This window comes from Peromyscus californicus, unplaced genomic scaffold (assembly GCF_007827085.1).
Source record: "Peromyscus californicus insignis strain IS unplaced genomic scaffold, ASM782708v3 Scaffold_6__1_contigs__length_162567912, whole genome shotgun sequence".
In the NCBI taxonomy this organism is placed as follows: domain Eukaryota; kingdom Metazoa; phylum Chordata; class Mammalia; order Rodentia; family Cricetidae; genus Peromyscus; species Peromyscus californicus.
In genome coordinates, this window is record NW_026294584.1 from 162,473,862 (window position 1) to 162,497,675 (window position 23,814).

The 23,814-nt window shown below is 39.3% G+C and overlaps 1 protein-coding gene across 1 annotated transcript in view; it reads right to left on the bottom strand.

Annotated features, from left to right (window-relative positions):
- LOC128098998 (regucalcin-like) overlaps positions 1-23,118 on the bottom strand; it is a 96,338-nt gene extending 73,220 nt beyond the window's left edge. The window contains exon 1 of the mRNA XM_052720623.1: positions 23,022-23,118. The gene's annotated coding sequence lies outside the window, so the exon portion shown is untranslated. The remainder of the gene's footprint in view (positions 1-23,021) is intronic.
- Between the last annotated feature and the right edge of the window lie 696 nt (positions 23,119-23,814).

Below are 23,814 nucleotides of genomic sequence, written 5' to 3' on the forward strand. Positions count from 1 at the left end.
GGAAGCCTCTGAGTCCTCATCCAAATGGATCTCAGCTGAACTGCTGCTCAAAAGCCTAAAAGCTTAACCAGGCTCTAGTTCCTCATCCTCACGCCTTAAATACCTTTCTGCTTTCTGCCATCACTTCCTGGGATTAAAGGCTCACTTCCTGGGATTAAAGGCGTGAGTAACCATGCCTGGCTGTTTCCAGTGTGGTCTTGAACTCACAGAGATCCAGAGGAATTTCTGCCTCTGGAATGCTAGGATTAAAGATGTGAGTGCCACCATTTTCTGGCCTCTATAACTAGTGGCTGTTCTTTTCTCTGACCCCAGATAAGTTTATTATGGTGCACAATATTTTGGAGAACACAGTATCACCACAGGAAACAGGCTAGACAGTAGCCAGCTCAGAGAGTGAATTTGGAGGCAGTGAGCTGCAGGAGTCTCCTTTACAAAGAAGGACTGATGGGACATGGTGAGTGACTTTCTCTGTAATTTTCCTACATGTATTAATTCCTTCCAGGTGAATGAAGACAGACAGAATTGGTGGGTGTACAGTTTAGGGAGTATAGCTTGAACTACTAACTATTCACTTTCCATTTAGAGAATTCTCCTATGCAAATATTTGCAATCATGGTTGACACAGTTAAGTCAGCTGAGAGGTTTGAGACACAGACCGTTGGCTGTAACTCCATGTTTGCTTATAGCACTCAGTGGCTAACATGTTATATGGGACAAAGGCATACAGTCTCATATTAATGGCATTCTCTCTACCAGGGAAGTACCTACTCAGTTTCAAAGTCAGTATAGCTAAATGTTATTCCAATTATGCTTATCATTTAAAAATGTCAATTATTGGTACATTTTTAAAATTCATTTTCTTTACATGCATTACTGCTATTTTTTCTATTTTCCAATGTTTCCCAGTTAAAGAATTTCATTCCATGTTTTTCTTAAGTGCTGTTTAGTTATTTATGTATTTATTTATATCAGTTTAGAGCAGTGGTTTTCAACCTTGGGGTCATGACTCCCCTTGGGGGATCAAATGACACTATCACAGTACTGGCCTAAGACTAGGAGAAAGCACAGATATTTATATTACAATTCATAGCAGTAACAACGGTATAGTTATGAAGTAGCAGTGAAAATAATTTTATAGATTGGGGAAAACAATATCATGAGGAACTGTATTAAAGGGTCACAGCATTAGGAAGGTTGGGAACCACTGGTTTAGATCAATGATTCCTGTAGCTCAGTTGTTGCTTTGAACACCTAATCCTGCCTCTGCTGCCCTGTGCTGGAAAGATGGTCCTACAACTCCTTCCAGACTGGGTCTTGACTGGTCTGTGAGAAGGAAAAATAGACCAGTGGATGAGTATCTTCCAACTCCTCTAGATTTTATTGTGCATTTATGAATGAAGTGGGACCTGTGTAATAATTGAATTCATTGAGCAACTGTAAAGCAGGCATAGTCCCAGCAGAGAGAGAGATAGTCAAGAAAGAAGGTGAAAGTTTTCCTTCTGTGATAGTAGTTGACATTAGCATTGAGTAGTGAGGTAATCAACTTTAGATATCAATAAACATTCTGACTGGCCTTTTTTTGGGGGGGAGGGGGGTCACAGACCATACAATCAAGAATCCAGACAAACTGAGCTTATTATGAAACCAAGTTACTTTAGTTGTACTAGTTCAACCTAAATAGAAGAACTGGATAAAATGGTGTGGCCTTGTCTATTATGACTGTGTTTAAGAAGTATACCCTGAGAGAAATGATGTGAGTAGTACTTGGAATGCTCTAATAAAAATCGCTAGTCTCGCACACCTTTAATCCCAGCACTCGGGAGGCAGAGCCAGGTGGATGTCTGTGAGTTTGAGGCCAGCCTGGTCTACAGAGTGAGTTCCAGGAAAGGCACAAAGCTACACAGAGAAATCCTGTCTCAAACAACAACAACGACAACAACAACAACAACAAAAATCCCTAGTCTCTGGAGCACATAGACATAAATCCTGCTTCAACTTTTTAACAGAATTTTTTGGGATTATATTTACATTATTTCCACCATCTTCTTCCTGCCTCTCAGCCTTCCCATAGACCTTTCATTGTTTTCTAATCCATGGCCTCTTTTTGTTTAACAACAGTTACTGTTTGAATGTGACAAGTGTTTGGCTGCAGGATCTCCCCAGCTATGAAGTAAAGGGTTAGGTGCACTGGACACTGAATGTGTAATGGAACTGGAATGTTCCTAATGTACATACATAGGACCCTATGCCTTAGAAGAGGAACAGGAAGTGCTCTGGTAGAATGGAAGATTTTACTAAACTACAAATTTCCCAGAGCAGGGTCCTTTCTGACCTTAGTGTGGAAGGACAAACCTGGGAGTGTGGTGGTATTCATATCTAATATGACTACAAGTTCTATTGTAATGTCTAACTACTAACTTTCATTTCTTTATATCCTAATAGTTGGTAATAATAACATTCAAGGATCAGAAAATTGCATTGTTAAATGAACGGTATAAGTACAATTAGAAATATACATATAGCATTTTCTAACAATATCAATTCCAATATATATAACTTGTATACAATATAAAACAATCCAATCCAATGTAAAATATTTAAAACTAGTAATTGTCTTTTTCTTCTTTCTCTCTCTCTCTCTCTCTCTCTCTCTCTCTCTCTCTCTCTCTCTCTCTCTCTGGATTCACACCTTGGACACTAGGTGGCTGTTTTGAAATTCCCTCGGATTTGTACTGTTCTACGAGGACTTGGTAAGTCACTTAACATATCGAATATTTTAAAGGAAACTATTTAAAAGAGAAATTTTTTTTCCACATTTTAAAAAAAATGGGTTTTCTGTGTTCATTGGAAGAAAATTGGGCTTTGTTTGCAATTTTAGACAGTCTGACAATGGAACAGCTATATGAGAAGATTAATGTTGACCGAATTATGCATTTTATTACTATGCTTATTCTCATTTTACTATTTAAAAAGATAGTCAATTTAAGTGCCAGGATGACAGCTTTAGAAAAACTTGATAAACCTGTAAAAACTCAGACAGAAGAAACTAACAGTGAAGTTGCTTCAAGATTGGATCATAGGGTTACAGAAAGAAAGCCTGTTTTCACACAGTCACCCTTAGTTTGTCCAGTAACCATACAGCAGTTGCCTGATCAAATGACTACACAAAATATTTGGGCTCCAATTGAAATGTTAGATATACGAAGGTTTAAGGAGGCAATAGTATCTTATGGCATGCATTCCCCATATGTAAAGCAAATGTTAAACTCTTGGTCAACATATAATAGGATTGTACCACAGGATTGGCGGGAGCTGGCACAAGCTGTTCTTGAACCCAGTCAAAGGCTTCAGTGGCTAACTTGGTTCAAGGATGAAGCTAAAAACATAGAAAAACAGTGGAGGGATAAAGGAATACAAGTCTGCCAGGATCAGCTTATTGGAGAAGGTCAATATGCTTCAGCACAAGCACAATGTTTATATGATGTCCAAACCCTAATTTTATGTCGAACAGCAGCCTTGAATTCATGGGACAGAGTTGAGGAACCAGGAAAAAAACTGAGTCATTTACAAAGGTTGTACAAGGCCCAAAAGAATCTTTCACAGATTTTTTACAAAGACTGGCTTCAGCAGTAAAGAGAATGGTCCCAGATTCAGAAGCTAGTAAGATAATAATTGAATCTTTGGCCTTTGAGAATGCGAATGCAGCATGCAAAACAATAATCAGGCCGTTAAAGGCAAGATCTGCACCTTTGGAAGATTGGATTAGAGACACGGTTAATGTTGAAGCTCATGAGCATGATGATACGTGCGTGGGTAGGAGAAGCAATTTCAAAAGGTTTGAGGAATGTTAGATGTTTTGGATGTGGAAAGCAAGGACATTTGAAAAGGGACTGTAAACAGGTCATTCCTAGAAACAATGTTTCTTCAAGGAACAATGGCAACAGACTGCCCCTTCCTTCTGGAGTATGCAGAAGGTGTGGTAAGGGAAAACACTGGACCAACGAGTGTAGATCAACAAGGGACAGACAGGGTAATCCTTTGCCTCAGTCTTCAGGAAAGTCCCAGAGGGGCCTCATGCAGGCCCCCACAGTAAATCCAGTTCAAACCTTTCCTGCAGTCGTAGAGGAAACCCCAACTCAGAGCAATTAAATAACCAAATGCCTATTGGAATAAGTCATGCTGGTCAGGATGATGAAACAGAGAGAATAGAAAATTCAGGAGAAAACATAAAGAAAATTTTTTGGCAAACTTCTATTAATGAACAAAGACCAAAATTATCGATAAAAATAAATGGTGTTTTGCTGTCTGGTCTGGTAGACACAGGTGCGGACGTTACGATAATTGCACCAGAATTTTGGCATCCAACTTGGCCTCTTCAGGAGGTAAACATTCAACTGTTAGGAATTGGGACATTATCTCAGGTGAAACAGAGTGCAAGATGGCTCGAATGTATAGGTCCAGAAGGACAGAGAGGAAAATTAAAACCATATGTGGCTAACATAGCTATGAACCTGTGGGGTCGAGACTTGTTACAACAATGGAATACTCAGATTAACATCCCTCCAATCTCAGAAACAAATCATAAACTAGCACATGTTTCTGAGAGAAATATTAGAAGGCAATATTCTGAATGGTCACCAGGCATCCATATTATACAAGAACAGGGCACAACAACTGATGATCTTCCAAAGACATCAACAGCTCTACCTTTAAAATGGTTAACAGACAAGCCTGTATGGGTCCAGCAATGGCCTTTAACAACAGAGAAACTCCAGGCTTTAGAAGAGCTTGTAGAAGAACAGTTAAATGCTCAGCATATTGAAGAATCAACCAGCCCTTGGAATTCTCCTGTATTTGTTATTAAGAAGAAATCTGGTAAATGGAGAATGGTAACAGACCTTAGAGCAATTAACAAAATAATTCAGCCAATGGGCTCTCTACAATCTGGAATTCCTTTGCCTACTCTGTTACCAAAAGGATGGCCTCTCATAGTTATTGATTTAAAAGACTGTTTCTTTTCAATACCCTTACAAGAAAAAGACAGAAAGATTTGCTTTCACAGTGCCTACTTATAATAATTCTCAACCGGTTAAAAGATTTCAATGGAGGGTCCTCCCACAGGGAATGTTGAATAGCCCAACTCTGTGCCAATATTTTGTACAACAGCCATTGGAAGTGATACGTAAAAAATTTCCTAAATCTATAATTTATCATTATATGGATGATATTTTACTAGCTGACTCAAATGCAGATACTTTAGAAAGAATGTTTGAAGAAGTAAAGAAAATTTTGCCTTGCTGGGGATTACAAATTGCTCCTGAAAAGATACAAAGAGGAGATTCTATTAATTATTTAGGATATAAAATAGAGCTACAAAAAATTAGACCCCAAAAGGTGCAAATTAGGAGAGATCGACTACAGACTCTTAATGACTTTCAAAGATTATTTGGAGATATTTCTCATTTACGAACTATTGTTGGGGTAAAAAATGATGAACTGCATAATTTGTTCAAAACCTTAGAAGGTGACAAGGACTTAAATAGTCCAAGAGAATTATCACCTGAAGCTGAGAAAGAATTGGCCTTGGTAGAAAAGAAAGTACATGAAGGGCACGTGGATCGTGTTGATCCAAAGCTGGATTGCATTTTGGTTATTTTACCTTCTAGGCATTCTCCAACAGGAATATTAATGCAGAGGGAAGATATTATATTAGAATGGATATTTTTACCAAATAAACCAAATAAAAAATTAAAAACTTATGTGGAAAAAATCTCTGACTTGATTTGGAAAGGAAAATTGAGACTTCGTCAATTAGCAGGAATAGACCCAGCAGAAATTGTCATACCTTTAACTAAGGAGGATATTGAAAAATTATGGACAGAAAGTGAACCTTGGCAAAGAGCTTGCAGTAATTTTTTGGGAGAAATTAACAGCAAATATCCCAAAAGCGATAGAATTGATCTTATAAAGAGAGCTGATTGGATCTTGCCTTGAATTGTACGGGAAAAGCCCATATCTGGAGTTCGTACATTTTATACTAAAGCTGGGAAGTGGAAGGCTGAGTCAGTGAGACACTGCTAGCCGCCCTGATGACAAACAGCATGTGAAGATGCTGGTAAGCCACGAGCCACTTGGCAAGGTATAGATTAATAGAAATGGATTAATTTAAGCTGTAAGAACAGTTAGCAAGAAGCCTGCCATGGCCATACAGTTTGTAACCAATATAAGTCTCTGTGTTTACTTGGTCGGGTATGAGCGGCTGTGGGGCTGGCAGGTGAGAGCGATTTATCCTGACTGTGGGTCAGGCAGGAAAACTCTAGCAACAAATGGCGTCCAACATGGTGGCAAGAGTTTCCACCTAAAAACTGAGAAAAAAGATTCTAAAACGGAGCTAAAAACAGTTCCTAATTGTCTCTCAAATGAGCAGCAGCTGCTGGTTTGAGCTCCTTGTGGGATTCTGGTGTGCGCGCTCAACCTGCAGTTTGTCGGGAATGAGACCTCTGCAAGTGGCACATTAAGCTGTGTGGTGGATTTAGACTTTGCTAGTACAAAACAAAAAAAGAGGTTTCTGGGCTGTACGCTGCTTGGATAAAAGCATAGACCCACAATAGCTCCCAGAGCTGGTGGAAAACCATGGCCATGTTGGGAAGCTGAGGTGGGCAGAGCCAGCAGCCACAGCTGCTGCAGTTTAAAGCAAGAGATTCACAATAAGACAGATTCAGATGTAATAGTTTACAATGTGTGTAAAAGATACATAGGCTTGAAAGAGACAAAAAAGATGATATATAGAGTTATAGAAACAAATACATAGTTTTAAAAAATAAAGTCTTTAAAGAGACAGTAAAATTAATATAGAAAATAAGCCACATAAAGATGAATATTACACAGAGAATCTGGATTGTGTTGTCTTTGGAATTCTTAACTGCAGAGAGATATTTGATTGTAAAGGAAACTGAGTTAAACCAATACGTATACTTTAAAGATACCTTGACTTCAAAATTTGGATGTAAGGATGTGTTGCTTTGGAAAGGAGACTCTGCTTTTGTTTCCACAGAAAGCCAGAGGCTATGGATTTGTTCAAGATTAAGATACATCAGGTTTGACCAGCCAAGACCCCCTGAAAGGTCTCTGATGACACCATGGCCCAGATGATCCAACATCCAGAATGGTTTGAAGGCAACTGGCTCAGACGATACACCCTCATGGACTATTCCATAATTCTAAAATTTTCTTTGTATCCCCATAAGATACAGCGACCCCCTCCAGTAGGAAGTAGTAAGAGAAGCTACGCCCAAATTCCCAAATTGTATGTAATTTTATTTTGTTAAGGTTAAAACCTTCCTTTTTGAAAAAAAAAATGGGGGAAGTGCTGTGGGATGTTCTGTATGGCAAATGTGTTGCTAATTAGTCAATAAATAAAACACTGATTGGCCATTGGCTAGGCAGGAAGTGTAGGCGGGACAAGGAGGAGAATAAAGCTGGGAAGTGGAAGGCTGAGTCAGAGAGACACTGCCAGCCGCCCTGATGACAAACAGCATGTGAAGATGCTGGTAAGCCACGAGCCTCTTGGCAAGGTATAGGTTAATAGAAATGGATTAATTTAAGCTGTAAGAACAGTTAGCAAGAAGCCTGCCATGGCCATACAGTTTGTAACCAATATAAGTCTATGTGTTTACTTGGTCGGGTATGAGCGGCTGTGGGGCTGGCAGGTGAGAGCGATTTATCCTGACTGTGGGTCAGGCAGGAAAACTCTAGCAACATTATACAGATGCCAACAAACAAGGAAAGGCAGGTTACAAATCAGAAAATTTAAGTAAAGTGGTTCAAAGTCCTTATAATTCAGTTCAAAAATCAGAATTGTATGCTATTCTGTTGGTATTAATGGATTTTTCAGAACCTCTCAACATAGTAACTGACTCTCAGTATGCTGAAAGAGTAGTATTACATATTGAGACTGCAGAATTTATTCCTGATGCTTCAGAATTAACTTCACTATTTATTCAATTACAAGATACAATCAGAAAAAGGAGTCATCCTTTATATATAACTCACATCCGATCCCATACTGGTCTGCCAGGCCCTCTAGCACAAGGCAATGATGAGATAATAAATTATTGATAGGAAATGTGCTGGAGGCCTCAGAATTTCATAAAAAACATCATGTCAATAGTAAAGGTTTAAAAAAGGATTTTTCCATAACCTGGCAACAAGCCAAAGAAATAGTAAAGAAATGTCCTACTTGTTCCTTCTACAATCAAACGCCATTACCAGCTGGATGTAACCCAAAAGGTACTCAAAGGAATGAAATCTGGAAGATGGACGTGTTTCACTTTGCAGAATTTGGAAAACTGAAATGTGTACACCATACTATCGATACTTATTCAGGATTTCAGTGGGCAACTGCTTTGAGTTCTGAAAAAGCTGATTCTGTAATCACTCATTTGCTAGAAGTTATGGCCATCATGGGTATACCTGCACAAATCAAAACTGATAATGCTCCATCATATGTCTCTGTTAAAATGAAACAGTTTTTTGCTTATTACAATATAAAGCATATTACAGGCATACCACATAATCCTACAGGTCAAGCAATTGTAGAAAGATCAAACAGAACTCTAAAGGATATGCTAAATAAACAGAAAGGGGTAACAAAAACCCCCAGAAACAGACTGCATAATGCTCTATTAACTTTGAAGTTTCTTAATGCCAATGAGAAAGGAACAACAGCTTCAGAGAGACATTGGATAATAGAAAAAACTACAGAATTAAATCAGCCTATATACTTTAAGGATGTGCTGACCTCAGAATGGAAACCAGGGTATGTGTTACGTTGGGGACGAGGTTTTGCTTTTGTTTCTACAGGAGAAGATAAGTTGTGGGTACCATCAAAATTGATAAAGGTTCGATTTGAACAAGAGAAAGCTCTTAATTAGAGGAGGTGATAGTTCTTCAACCAGCATGAACATCCAATTTAAACTAACTTATACCAGTAACACATGTCTTTTCATTTAATCAGATAATAACTTGCCAAAAAGGAACATCCCCAAAATTAGTCTTGGGGAAAGGTTTTTGTTTTTGTCTTTTAGGAGAATGAAGGTTAAGGAATCTGAAGAACACTGGACAAATGAGACAACTGAAGAAAAGGGACAAATCATCTATCCCAAGAAACAGAGTGAAATGGCGTATGGGTGTATATTATCTAAAAAATTTTATGTCTTCCTAAATGTTTGTTTCTGCTTTTCTCTAAAAATTTAACACTATTGGTCTTCTAATAGTCCCAGTTCAATTAAAATTTAAAGCTGACTTTAGAGTTGGAGAATGGCTCTCTCCTTCTTTAAACTCAAGCATGTTGTTAAAAGGAAAATGCAAACCCCTGTATCATGCCAGAATAAAAGAGCCATCTTCTGCTATGGGACAGGAGAAAAGCCAAATTAACTAAGGGACTATTCTATTACTAATCTCAACTCTTTGATTCTATTCTGATTCTTTAAAACTTTTCTTAAAGTATAAATTTCATATCAAAATTTACAAGATTAATATATATAGATATATAGTTATATATACATTTTAAACTTTGTTAAGATATGAATGGTCATATAGAGTACTAATTAATTCTAGAAAAAGGCTTCAATTTCCAGAATTTAAAATCCTGAATCATGACATGACACTAGTGGAATTCAGTTTTCTGCAGGAAATCACGGCCAGGCCTAACATCAACTGAAGTCTCCAGGAAGAAGTTGGGGCCCCACAACAACAACAATTCCACGTGGACAATAATAATGTCACTAAGCTGACAAACATCATCTACAGATCAGCTTTGAACTACAAGGTGCTCAGAGCAATTTTGAGATGACTAGCTGAGATGATCCAGTCTCAAAGACTACTTGAATAAGGACTTGAGATAAACCCTGAACTTTGGCATTATACACAGACTGGATAATGAAGGATATGGTTACCTTTCCTAGAATTTGACAATTAACCTAAAATTTTTCTTTCAGGATAAAGATAACTTTTCCCATACCCAGCAGGAAGCAATTTTAGGAATACGACGCCCACATTCCCAAAGAGGTGGTGTGGGGCGGGTGGTTTTTTGGTCTTTTTAATGGGTTTTGGGTCTGGGATAATTTTCATTGTTTAGGGGAATTGGTTACAAGTTGTTGTCAAGGGTTAGGAAAAAGGCTAAGCAAAGGAGATTAGATTTAAGGTTCTTGTTTAAAAAAAAGAGAGAGAAAGAAAGAAAGAAAGAAGAAGAAAAAGACAATTACTAGTTTTAAATATTTTACATTGGATTGGATTGTTTTATATTGTATACAAGTTATATATATTGGAATTGATATTGTTAGAAAATGCTATATGTATATTTCTAATTGTACTTATACTGTAAATATATATTTTTCTAATTGTACCGTTCATCTAACAATGTAATGCAATTTTCTGATCCTTGAATGTTATTACCAACTATTAGGATATAAAGAAATGAAAGTTAGTAGTTAGATATTATAATAGAACTTGTAGTTATATTAGGTTGAGTAGATATATTTTAGATAGACAGGTTATCTTCAAACCCTTCAGAGATCTACAGAATATGGCATTTAAAATGTTTTAATAACTTAGAAAATTTTTCTTTTTTGTTATGACTATGAGACATGTCGGCTCCTGGCAGTACCAATCTACTTCAGAGAAAATATGGGCATTGAAGAAACTGCATATGGAGTTAACTTTCATTGTGGCAAAAGTTAGCCACTGGACAACAAAGTATCCTCGAATCAACAGGACAAAATGGACAGACAGGACATAAAACAAAGGATTACTGATTCTTGCCAAAGCAAGTGTGGTTATGGCTTTATCAAAAGGCATCTTCTGAGGCCAGGACAATATGGCACCATCCCTGAAGTGGCCTTCACAATTCAGAAAAGGTACAGTGCCCTTTTCTTCGAAGGCAGCTGAACAGGCAGTGGGTCGATGGCCTCTGATGTGCAATGGAACAGCAGCTGAAACAGTTATTCTTGAAGAGTAACTAAGCTCACGCCTCTCAATAGTAGACTGGCATTTGATAGAGGGATATGGAGAAGAATGGGATGCTGAGATGAAGCCATATATACACAGCCAAGAAGAATGGACAGCTGAATTAAAAAACCATCAACAATTTCCAGAATTGAAAATCCTGAATCATGACATGACACTAGTGGAATTCAGGTGTTTCTGGTACATGGACTACTCTCACTCAATGTGAGGTTGAACTGTTGACCTTGTGTACATCCTACTTCACAAATGAGTCTGTCAGATATGCTAAGCCTATAGGCTGAAGATGATGCCCCAGCACTTCGGAGAAACCTCAGGTGACTGTCCAGGCAGCTGGCTGTTTCTGTCAACTCACAAATTTTTTGGAAGTTGCTTATGTGCACTTCCTGTTTTTATTTTTGTTAGCTAATATTATTTCCTTCTTGGGTCTCTGAGGGAGTTGAAGATTAGTTAGTTATAGTTGAAGGTTAGTTAGTTATAGTTGAAGATTAATTAGGATACATTTTGGACTTACCAAAATAGGATAGATAATGAAATTATTTTCTCTGAATTTGTCAAATACAAATGGACTAGACATTGTTTAGGTATTTATTACTTGTATATATTGTATATAGTTATTGTCCTTTTGTATATAGTTTTTCTTATATTAGTTATAAGCTTTTTCTTTTTTTTCCTTTTTATTAAAATAGAAAAGGGGAAATATGGTGATATTTTATTTGTATTAAAATGTTATTTGTATGTTAATAAATAAAGTTGCCCGTGGGTCAGAGCTATTAGCAAGCCATAGGAAAGCAGGGCAGTGGTAGCGTACGCTTGTAATTCCAGCACTTGGTAGGCAGAGCTGGGTAAGTCTCTGTGTGTTCAGGGATACAGCCATTATTGGATACACATGCCTTTAATCTTAATACCAATCATGGAAAACCTGGAGGCCTATACAGACAGGCCGTGAGGAGGCGGTCATGTGGTTGGGTTTACAACCAATGAGAAGGCAGGACAGGAACTCTATATAAAGACTTTAACACAGGGGTAGCTCTGGTTCGGAGAGGTAGGACCACTGCAGGAGGAAGGGTAAGGTTTTAGCTCTTAGCTCTGACCTCTTGGCTTTCTTCTTTGCATTGGTTCTGTGTTTCTTATTTAATAAGAAGGTTGGATAAATCTACATTATACCGTTCATTTAACAATGCAATTTTCTGATCCTTGACTGTTATTATTACCAACTATTAGGATATAAAGAAATGAAAGTTAGTAGTTAGACATTACAATAGAACTTGTAGTCATATTATATATGTTTTAAAAATTGAGCAGATATATTTTAGATAGACAGGTCATCTTCAAACCCTTCAGAGATCTACAGAATATGGCATTTAAAATGTTTTAATAACTTAGAAAATTTTTCTTTTTTGTTATGATTATGAGACAAGTCGGCTCCTGGCAGTACCAATCTACTTCAGAGAAAATATGGGCATTGAAGAAACTGCATATGGAGTTAACTTTCATTGTGGCAAAAGTTAGCCACTGGACAACAAGGTGTCCTCGAATCAACTGCTTACAAACAGGACAAAATGGACACACAGGATACGAAACAAGGGACTATCGATTCTTGCCAAGACAAGTGTGGTTGTGGCTTTATCAAAAGGCATCTTCTGAGGCCAGGACAATATGGCACCATCCCTGAAGTGGCCTTTGCAATTCGGAAAAGGTACCATGCCCTTTTCTTTGAAGGCAGCTGAACAGACAGTGGGCCGATGACTTCTGATGTGCAGTGGAACAGCAGCTGAAACAGTTATTCTTCAAGAGTAACTAAGCTCACACCTCTCAATGGTAGACTGGCATTTAATAGAGGGATGTGGAGAAGAATGGGATGCCAAGATGAGGCCACACACACACAGCCAAGAAGAATGGACAGCTGAATTCAAAAAACATCAACAATTTCCAGAATTTAAAATCCTGAATCATAATATGACACTAGTGGAATTCATGTATTTCCAGTACATGCACTGCTCTCACCCAATGTGAGGTCGAACTGTTGACCTTGTGTACATCCTACTTCACAAATGAGTCTGTCAAATATGCTAAGCCTATAGGCTGACGATGATGCCCCAACACTGCGGAGAAACCTTGGGTGACTGTCCAGGCAGTTGGCTGTTTCTGTCAACTCACATTTTTTTTGGAAGCTGCTTGCATGCACTTCCTGTTTTTATTTATTAGGTAATATTATTTTCTTCTTGGGTCTCTGAGGGAGTTGAAGATCAGTTAGTTATAGTTGAAGATTAGATAGTTATAGTTATAGTTTTCCTTGTTAAGAATTTCAGAAAAGAAACTCACTAAAGAGGTGTAAGAGTATAAATTTGAAAGACATTATAAGATAGTTCTGTTAGTAATATAAGGTAGGATAGAAAGTGAATCAGGTACATTTTGGACTTAACATAATAGGATAGATAATGGAATTATTTTCTCTGAATTTGTCAAATGCAAACAAACTAGACATTGTTTAGGTATTTATTGCTTGTATATATAATATATAGTTATTGTACTTTTGTATATAGTTTTTCTTATATTAGTTATAACGTTTTTCCTTTTTTTCTTTTTATTAAAATAGAAAGGAGGAAATATGGTGATATTTTATTTGTACTGAAATGTGATTTTATTTGTATGTTAATAAATAAAGTTGCCTGGGGGTCAGAGTTAATAGCAAGCCATAGCAGAAGCTGGGTGGTGATGGTGCACACCTTTAATCCCTATCACATGACAGGCAGATTTCTGTGTGTTCAAGGATACAGCCAGCATGGAGACACACACCTTTAATCTCAATACCAACCATAGAAGACCTGGAGGTCTGTATAGACAGGCAGTGATGAGGAGGTCATGTGGTTGGGTTTACAACCAATGAGAAGGAAGAACAGAAAGTCAATAAAAAGACAGATACTCAGGAAGTAGGTCTCTTTTGGAGGGGAAGGACAACAGCAGTAGCAAAGGGTAAGGAAGGTTTTTTTAGTATCAGCTCTTAGCTACTGCTCTGACCTCTTGGGCTTTTAACTCTGCATTTGGCTCTGTGTTTCTTATTGAATAAGACTGTTACATCTACAGAGTAGTGCCTGTATATTTGTGTGTGTGGTGTGTGTGTGTTTATGTTTATGTTGTGTGTGCATTTGTATATGTGTGTGAGAAAGGGGGATGTGTGTGTGATGTGTCTCTTTGATGTATGAGTACACATAAATGCTAGACCTCATATGCAGTGGCCAATGGACAACTTTCAGGACTTGTTTCTCTCTACCATGAGTTCCCAGGAACAAGCTTATTACCCTCTATAGCAATGTCCTTTGATCTGATGAGTCATCTCAAGATCTCACAAATACATGTAAATAAACTTTTAAAAATAATTGCTGGCACCTAAAGCCAGTACAATCATACGTCATGTGTGATTGCTTTTCAAACATACAAGAACTAACTTAGATTTAGTATTGAACCATCTTAGGTCAACTTCATGAGTGAGAAGATTTTAGTGCTTAAAATAATTTTATCTAAAGCAACAGTGGCTACAGTTACCAAAATTCACTATATCCACTGGTCTATGCAGTTGCAACACCAGTTTGAAACTTCTCTAGTGCTAAACATTAGCTAGATACCTTTAACATAGAACAAAGTTGGCAATTTACCATGCATATAAATTAAAATACCATCCATTAATATAGGCAGGTGACAGGGAAGTCCTTAAACTTTAAAAAATACAGAATACATGTACTAGCAAAGAACCCCTCTACTTTGAGATGCCAAGTAGAGAGTTCCTCCTTCTGTGAAACTCTCTAGAGCTACAAATTACAAATACCAACATTAAATCATTTTTATTCAAAATTCCATTTCCTAGGATCCATATCCTAACAGCTATGATTCACAGTAACTTAAATGATGTTGAGTAAGGTGGAGTAAACTCTTCTTGCATTCCTGACAAGCAGCCAAATTTGGTTACCATTACTCCACACTTGGAATATTTGTTTTTAAATCCCCCATATCATCCCCCCAATTATGTGGATGGCACAATGGCTGTGACCAAATGCCCTCATGCTCTGTAGACTCTGTTATATAGCTCTCATTGGCTGAACCACTTTCATTTCTAACTCTACAAGAAGCAGTAAACCTAGCTCTTCTGATCTAACATGTCATATAACCCCAGCACTCAGAAGCTAGGAAGAAAGCTGCCATGAATCAGTGGCCTCCTGGGCTAGATAACAAAACAACAACAAAACAATTCCATTCATGATAGTAAGGGCAGGCCTAAGAATTTCAAGTCCTTTGCAGTAAGAAAAATCACATTTGAGGTACCACTTTTTGTTCCAACTTTCTTCCCTTTTGCTGTGATTACATTCTCTAACCAAAAGGAACTGTGGTAATGAACAGGTTTATTTGATTGATGTCCCTAGGTCACAGTCCATCTTTGCCTGAGCTTCGGATACAAACTCAAGCTAATAAATGAAGGCAAAACATGAGGGAACATTGCTTCCTAGCTTATTCTCTTGGTCATGCTAAGCTACCTCTCTTATCCAGCCCAGACCAACTTGCTTAGAGATATTGCCAACTTAGTCAAAGAGACTTCAAACATCAATCATAATCAACACAATCCCTTTGAGATATAGCAATCAGATATTCTGATCTAGGCACATTCTCAACTGATGTTCCCTCAGATGACTCTAGGCCATGACATGTTGACAGCTGAAGCTAATAAGGAAAATGAGACAATAATAAACAAGAAGATTTTAAAGATTCAAAACCATATCCAATCACTTAAGCAGCTAAAACCCAAACATAAAGATAGCAGCAACTGGAAAACACAGATATGCTATGAAATGGGCAGAGGCAAGTCTCTAAGATCAAGAGAGAGGGCAGATCTCTGTGAGTTCGAGGCCAGCCTGGGTTACAGAGTGAGTTCCAGGAAAGCTGCAAAGCTACACAGAGAAACCCTGTCTTGAAAAACAAAAAAAAAGGAAAAAAGAAAGAAAGAAAGAAAGAAAGAAAGAAAGAAAGAAAGAAAGAAAGAAAGAAAGAAAGAAAGAAAGAAAAAGAAAATGGGTTGTGTGAGGAGGGTGCTCCACCAAATTTGGAGAGATTCGTTTGAAGCCTTCTGAGGTTTCAACTTCATAGAAAATAGTTTTGGCTACTAAAAGGATTTAATTCTCTTACAGCAAAGAAAAGGATGTCAGTTAGGATCACTTAGACAACATTTTGTTTCCAATAATTGAAGATTGCCTGTAAGTCTGCATTCGAGTGAGGAAATGAAAACTATTTAAAACAAAATGCAAGAAAACAGATTTTTAAAGAATCAGTGTTCACCTAAAGCAACTTGGTTTGCTCTAATTGCTTTATAAGTCACAAGCACTTTTGAAAACAAGTGTATTGCTATTTTTTTGCATGTGATTGTGCATGAGAGAGTGCTTGCAGGATCTGGAATAGTAGATAGTTATGAGCCTCTCAACTCGAGTGTTGGTATCTGAACTCAGGTCATCACCAAAAAGAATATGTGCTGAGCCACCTGCCAAGACATTTTATTCAATAAACCAAAAGTCTTTCACAGATTGATAACAATAAGAACAACAAAACTTCAATAAATAAAGAAGCAAATAAGTAATCCTTGGGAACATGCTGCATCAAAATTAAGATGTTGTTTATGGTAAATTTGCAGCATAAAATGAATACAATCCAACAACAGTGCCCAACAATTTATAAGAGGAAAGCTGATTACAAAGCTACATTCACAGTGGAGGCACTCAGAATGATGAATGGGATTATGTAAAATAGTACACATATTGACATAATATGACTTCTATACTTATCACAAAACTACAACAATCAAGAATGTGTACAACATTGATAAAAGAATAAAGGGGATAGAGAGAAGAAGCCAAGAACAAAGGAAGGAAAATATAGTCAACTATTAATCAAAAGACCAAAGGAAACTTAGCCAGGAAAAGTGTGATCTTGCCCAATGTTACCCAGCTACCCATGATTCTATGTGTACAGAAATTAAATAAACACAGACTTCACAGCTTTCACAAAATTAACTCAAAGTGACCCTTAAAATGTTATTTCTGATCCACCAGATACTGACATTTCTTCCAAAGACAGAGGCAAACAGAGGTGATCTCCTGCTATAGATCTGCAGCCCCTTATGCCTCCTTGTGTTTTCAGGTAAACCCAGCCCCACTGATGCCCAATCCCAAAACAACATAGAAGAATAATTTAAAATCTGCTTCCTGTCACATGAATTATGGCACAAGATGTGGATTCTGCCCTATCCACCCACACAACACCATGCACACCTGAGAAACCTCTGCAGCTCAGAAACTCCTGTTTTCCCCTGAAACTAAACTTCACTGAATCACACCATTGTGGCTGGTGGTAGCAGAAAATTAGAAACATTCTAATCATCTATTGCTGAAAGGCAATCCACATCGCCATCACCATCTTTCTACCAGTTTCTAAACTGTTTGAAACACTTCTAAGACAAACCTGAAAGAGGAATGCAATATTCAGAACTTCTAGAAACAAGACCACAGTTTTCCAATCTATCTTCCCACTGCACACCAAAAGCATGCCTGTGTGCGAGCACTGGACAATGATATCACAAGCATCACATCCTACAATGCCAGGACTGGAGAGTCTCACCCTCCCCAGGAAATTCATACACAGTGAGGCTCAGAGAACTAGGATGACTGCCCAGGTCACCACATGGATGAACAGAATCACAGTCTGGCTCATAGTCCATCCAAATCCCAGTAGAAAGAACAGCTCAGCAGATCTGCTCTGAACACCCTACACTCACCATGGTATAGCTTGTGGTCTTCATTACAATGCACTACAGCAGAATCTCAGGAGAATCCTGGAAAGAACCTGCAAGCTACCTGCCACTAGTACTCCTCATTGCCAAGCCTTCCCAGAGTCCCTCATTGGCTAGGGCTATCCAGCTGGGCCTCAGAATATTAGCACCTCCCCTACTGGGTGATCAGAGATCAAATGACTCAGACAGAATAGTCCTTCCAGCTCTGCCCTCCCAGCCCAGTAAAATGGGGCCTAGTCTAGAAAGTTTGTATTTTAGTAGATATTCTTCTACTCTCGTAGACCACATCCTGTTCCTCGTCCAAAGCACAGGGTCCTTTGTGTGCACATTCCATTACACACTCAATGTGCAGTACAGCAAACCCATTGCCTTGTAGCTGAGAGTCTGGCAGCCAAATACAGGTCACATTCACACAGTAACTTACTGTGTGACTGATATTAAAGAAAAACAGGCCACTTATTAGACAACAATGAGGGGTGATGGCAGGCCTTGGAGACAGGAAAGAGAATGTGGATATGATGGAGTTATAATCTCAAAAAATTATTTTGAAGAGTTGAAACAGGCTTTATGGCCATGTGCTCCAGAGACTAGGGATTTGTTTTTTTGTTTGTTTGTTTGTTTTTTGTTTTGTTTTGAGACAGAGTTTCTCTGTGTAGCTTTGTGCCTTTTCTGGAACTCTCTCTGTAGTCCAGGCTGGCCTCAAACTCACAGAGATCCGCCTGCCTCTGCCTCCTGAGTGCTGGGATTAAAGGCATGCACTGCCGCAGCCACCGCAGCCACCGCAGCCACCGCAGCCACCGCCGCCACCACCCAGTGAGACTTGGGATTTGTATTAGCCCACATCAAAGATATCTCAAAACCTTTTATCTTAGGGTGGACCTCTAAAAGCAGAAAAATAACAGTGTTGTTAGGCAGGGCCACAACATTTTACCCAGAACTATTTTGGTTGAACTACTGTAACCATAGCAATTTGGTTTCATAATAATCAGATTTCATAATAATTCTTGATTGCCCTGGTCTGTGGACCCCAAGAAACGGCTACTCAGGACATTTATGGAGCATCTAAAATTGATCACCTAATTCCACTTTGCTAATCTCAACTACTGATGAAGTAGCAAAGCTCTCAACCACAGTCCTGCTTCTCCTTTTCTGCAGTGTGACTCTACCAGCTTCAAAATTTGCCTATGAACTCAATTCTTGCACAGATCCCTCTTCATTTATAAGTCCCCACTAAAAGCCAGAGAAACTGGAGATCTCTCATTAACTGGTCTATTTTTCCTTCTCACTGACCAGTCAAGGCCCAGACTGGAAGGACTTATGACACTATCTACCCAGCACTGGGCAGCAGAGGCAGGATTAGGTATTCAAAGCAATTCTCAATTACATAGCATGAAGGAAGCCTCAATTACATAGCATGAGGAAGTGATATTACAAGCTCATAGTCTCCCATGCCAGGATGGCAGAGCCTCCCCCTCCCCAGGGAATCCACACTCAACATAGCTCAGAGGCCAAGGGTCACCACAGGGACCAACAGAACCTCGTCTGGCTCATGGTCCATCCCAGTCCAAGCAGCTCTGACAGCTTAGTCAACCTGCCTTTCCTGGTCTGGGGACAGTGGCCCCCACACTCACCATGGCATGGCTTGTGGTCTTCCTTAAAGCTCCCTACAGCAGACCAAGGGGAGAATCCTGGAAAGAGTCTACAAACTACCTCCTTACTGGTATTCTGATTGCTAAGCCTTCCCAGAGCCCCTCATTAGCTAGGACCACCCAGCTTGGGCTTCAGGACATTAGCAGTTACTCTACTGGGTGAGCAGAGATCAAATGACTCAGAGAGCAAAAACCCTCCCAGGTTTGTCCTGCCACACTATGATCAGACAGGACCCTAATCTGGGAATTTTGTTGTTAAGTAAAATCTTTCATTCTCCCAGAGCATTTCCTGTTCCTCTTCTAAGGCTCAGCATTCTATGTGTGCACATACTATTACACATTCAATGTCCATTGTAGCCAGTCCTTTACTTCACAACTGGTAGGTCCTGCAACCAAACACAGGTCACATCCAAACAGTAACTGTTGTTAAACAAAAAGAGACCATGGATTAGAAAACAAAGAAGGGTTTATGGGAGGGGTTGGAGGCAGGAAAGAGATAGTGGAAATAATGTAATTATAATCCCAAATAATTCTGTTATGACCATGTGCTCTAAGGCTAGAGATTTGTATTAGGGCACACCAAATACTACTCACATCATTTCTCTTGGAGTATGCATCTTAAACCTGAAAAACACAGTCATGTTAGGCAGGGCCACACCATTTTATCCAGTGCTTCTATTTAAGTTGAACTGGTGTAACCACAGTATTTTGGTTTCATGAAAATTCAGTTCTTTGTCCAGATTCTTGATTGCCTGGTCTGTGGACCCAAGAAATGGTCAGTCAGGACATTTATTGATCACCTAAAATTGATTACCTCACTACTCATTTGTAATGTCAACTACTGTCACAGCAGAAAAGCTTTCACCCTCTTTCTAACCCAACCCTTTCTGTGCTGTGACTACACCTGCTTTACAGTTGGTCAGTGAACTCATTCTTACACAGGTCCCACTTCATTTGTAAATTCACAATAAAATCTATTGAAGTTCACTGGTCTATTTTTCCTTCCCACAGACCAGTCAAGGCCTAGCCTAGAAGGTGTTGAGGACTGTCTTTCCAGTACTGGGCATCACAGGCAGGATTCGGTGTTCAAAGCATCCCTCAATTAGACAGTGTGAGGCAAGCCTGAGCTACAGAAGGCATTGATCTAAACCAGTGGTTCTCAAACTTCCTAATGCTGTGACCTTTTATTTTTTATTTTATTTATTTATTTATTTTGGTTTTTCAAGACAGGGTTTCTCTGTGTAGCTTTGTGCCTTTCCAGGAACTCACTCTGTAGCCCAGGCTGGCCTCGAACTCACAAAGATCCACCTGGTTCTGCCTCCCGAGTGCTGGAATTAAAGGCATGAGCCACCGCCACCCAGCTTCTGTGACCTTTTAATATAGTTCCTCATGATGTGGTGACCCACCACCACTATAAAATTATTTTTACTGCTACTTCATAACTATATTTTTGCTACTGTTACGAATTATAATATAAATATCTGCTCTTTCCGATAGTCTTAGGCCAGTACTGTGATAGGGTCATTTGATCCCATAAAGGGAGCCGTGACCACCAAGGTTGAGAAGCACTGCTTTAAACTGACATAAATAAATATATAAATAAACAGCCCTTAAGAAAAAAAATGGAATGAAATTCTTAAACTGGGAAACATTGAAAAACAGAAAAAAATAGCAGTAATGCATTTAAAGAAAAATTTTAAAATGATACCAATAATTAATGTTTTAAAATGATAAAAATAATTGGAAGAACACTTAGCTATACTGACTTTGAAATGGATTAGGCACTTCCCTGGTAGAGAGAATGCCATTAATAAGAAACTGCATGACTTTGTACTATGTAAAATATTAGCCATTGAGTGCTGTACGATAACACATGGAGTTACAGCCAATGGCCTGTGTCTCAAACCTCTCAGCTGTCTTAACCGTGTCAACCAGGTTTGCACATATCTGATAGGAGAGTTTGCTAATTGGAAACTGAATGCTTAGTAGTTAAAGCTATTCTCCCTAGATTGTACACCCACCAATTCTGTCTGTCTTCATTCACATAGAAGGAATTAATACATGCAGGGAAAATACACAGAAAGTCACTCACCATGCCCCATCAGTTCTTTGTAATGGAGACCTCTGCAGCTCAATGTCTTCAACTTCAGTCTGTGATCTAGCTTTTGTCTAGTCTGTTTCCCCCTGCAGTGTACACAGTACACTGTTCCTCCTCTTCTGGTCTGAAGGGAGAAGTCATGCTCCACACACAAATCCTTTCCCTATTCTGCAAATGGACAGTCCACTATATGACTCAAACTGGTAAATTTAGAACTCTCTGGTGCTGTAGACATGTAATCCAAGATTTAGGGTGGTTAGTCAGGAGGATAACAAGGGCAATGCCCTTTGGGGCTACAGACAGGGTTCAAGTTCACCTCAGTCAACATAGAAGACCTTGACTCAAAACTGCTTTTCAAAAAGACTGGAGATGCTGTTGTTCTGGAACTAATATACCTTTATGGCACACCAGGACTTAATGTTGGTTTTGACCCTGTAATGGTCCCTTGAGCAGCATTTAGATGCCAGTTTTTTAATGGAGGAATGGGCCTTTCTGCTGGTTGTAAATCAGGGTTACCTCCTTTTCTTTCTTTTTTTGGTTTGTTTTTTGTTTTTTGGGGTTTTTTTTTGAGAAAGGGTTTCTCTGTGTACCTTTGCGCCTTTCCTGGAACTCACTCTGTAGCCCAGGCTGGCCTCAAACTCACGGAGATCTGCCTGGCTCTGCCTCCCAAGTGCTGGGATTAAAGGCGTGTGCCACCACAGCCCAGCTGGGTTACTTCCTTTGTAATGGGAGTGTAGCTGGTTAATCTACACTGGGGAACAAACATTTACATCTTATCATACTCATCTCTAACAGGCATAGTTACCATGCTACTTACCTTTGGGGTATTTGTGATGCAGCCCTTCCTTACCTAAATTCTACTTTGTGACTTAATGTCTCCTAAGAACTGGTATAAGAACTCCTTATACCATCAATTCTACTTTTTCTACATCACAGTTTAGCAGTGGAGTGCTACTCTACACAGGAAATACTGTCTACAACTTCCACAGAATTAACGCTAGATGGATTCTAAATCAAAATGTTAAATGTTCAAAGTGCAGAACTTCTGGAAGATACTAGAGGAACCAGGGCTCTCTCAGTTTGGGGAATCTGTGTGCCATAGCCACAACGCAAGCGCTAAGGGTGCTGCCTTTTCACAGTGATGTCAACAAGGATATTTCAAAGCACAGTCTCACTTCCAATGCTCTGCACAGATGCAGCCGGTAGAGTGAAGTTACTCAGATGCTGCCAGCTGGCCCTGGGAATTGCAAAGACCACGCAGAACCATGCAGAACCACTCTGGACCATGCAGGAGTAGGCAGGAACATGCAAAACTCTGCATCTGGCCACTGATTCCCACCCATTCAGGGAGGTTCCCACCACACTGGCTCCCATGGCTCAACTAGCAGCTCCTCCCAGTCTGGAGATAGCAGCCCCTGCTCACCATGGCGTGGTTTTCCAGCTCACCCATGCTCTCTGCAAAGCTCCCTGCAGCAGCTGTCCCAGCAACGTACACAAAACCGCTGGCGCCGGCTTCTGAAGCCGGCAGCCGGAAGGACCCTGCACAACTTCTGACTGGCAGGTCGCCTGGAGTGCCTGATTGGCTAGTGAGGTCTGAGTGACAAGAGCACTTCCCATAGGGTTACACTGTGCTTAAAGACACACACACACACACACACACACACACACACACACACACACACACACACACACACAGTGGTTCCTGACCCTGCCTTCCACCCAAGACAAAGACCTTTTCTAGGTTAACAGAGATAAGCATTTCAATAGCCCTTGCCCCTGGCTACTAAAGCAGACCCTGCTATCTTCCTGCTCTCCAGAGGCACTTCCTTTTCTCCTCCTGGACACAATGTGGCTAGATAGCTTGTACAACCCACTATACTATATAGGATGGAGTGATTCCTTATCAAACAGGTTGAAGGGTACCTAGAATATTAACAACTAAAAAGAGATTTAAGGGCACAAAAGTATATGTTTGTTGTGACTTCACACTGAGGTCAGGTGAACTGAAGGTACTTTTTACCTGGTTGTCACAGGGACTTCAGACAACCAGGAAAGAAAAGCAGGAACTTGATCACAAGTCTTTCTCCTATCAGAAAGCTGGATGGTGGCTATTGTACCATCCAGAGACCCCCAAAGATCACCAAGAGAACAAATCTGATGAAAACCAAAGAGTCTTTTTTATTGTTTTGAGTTAACCTGGGTGTCTCTGTCCATCT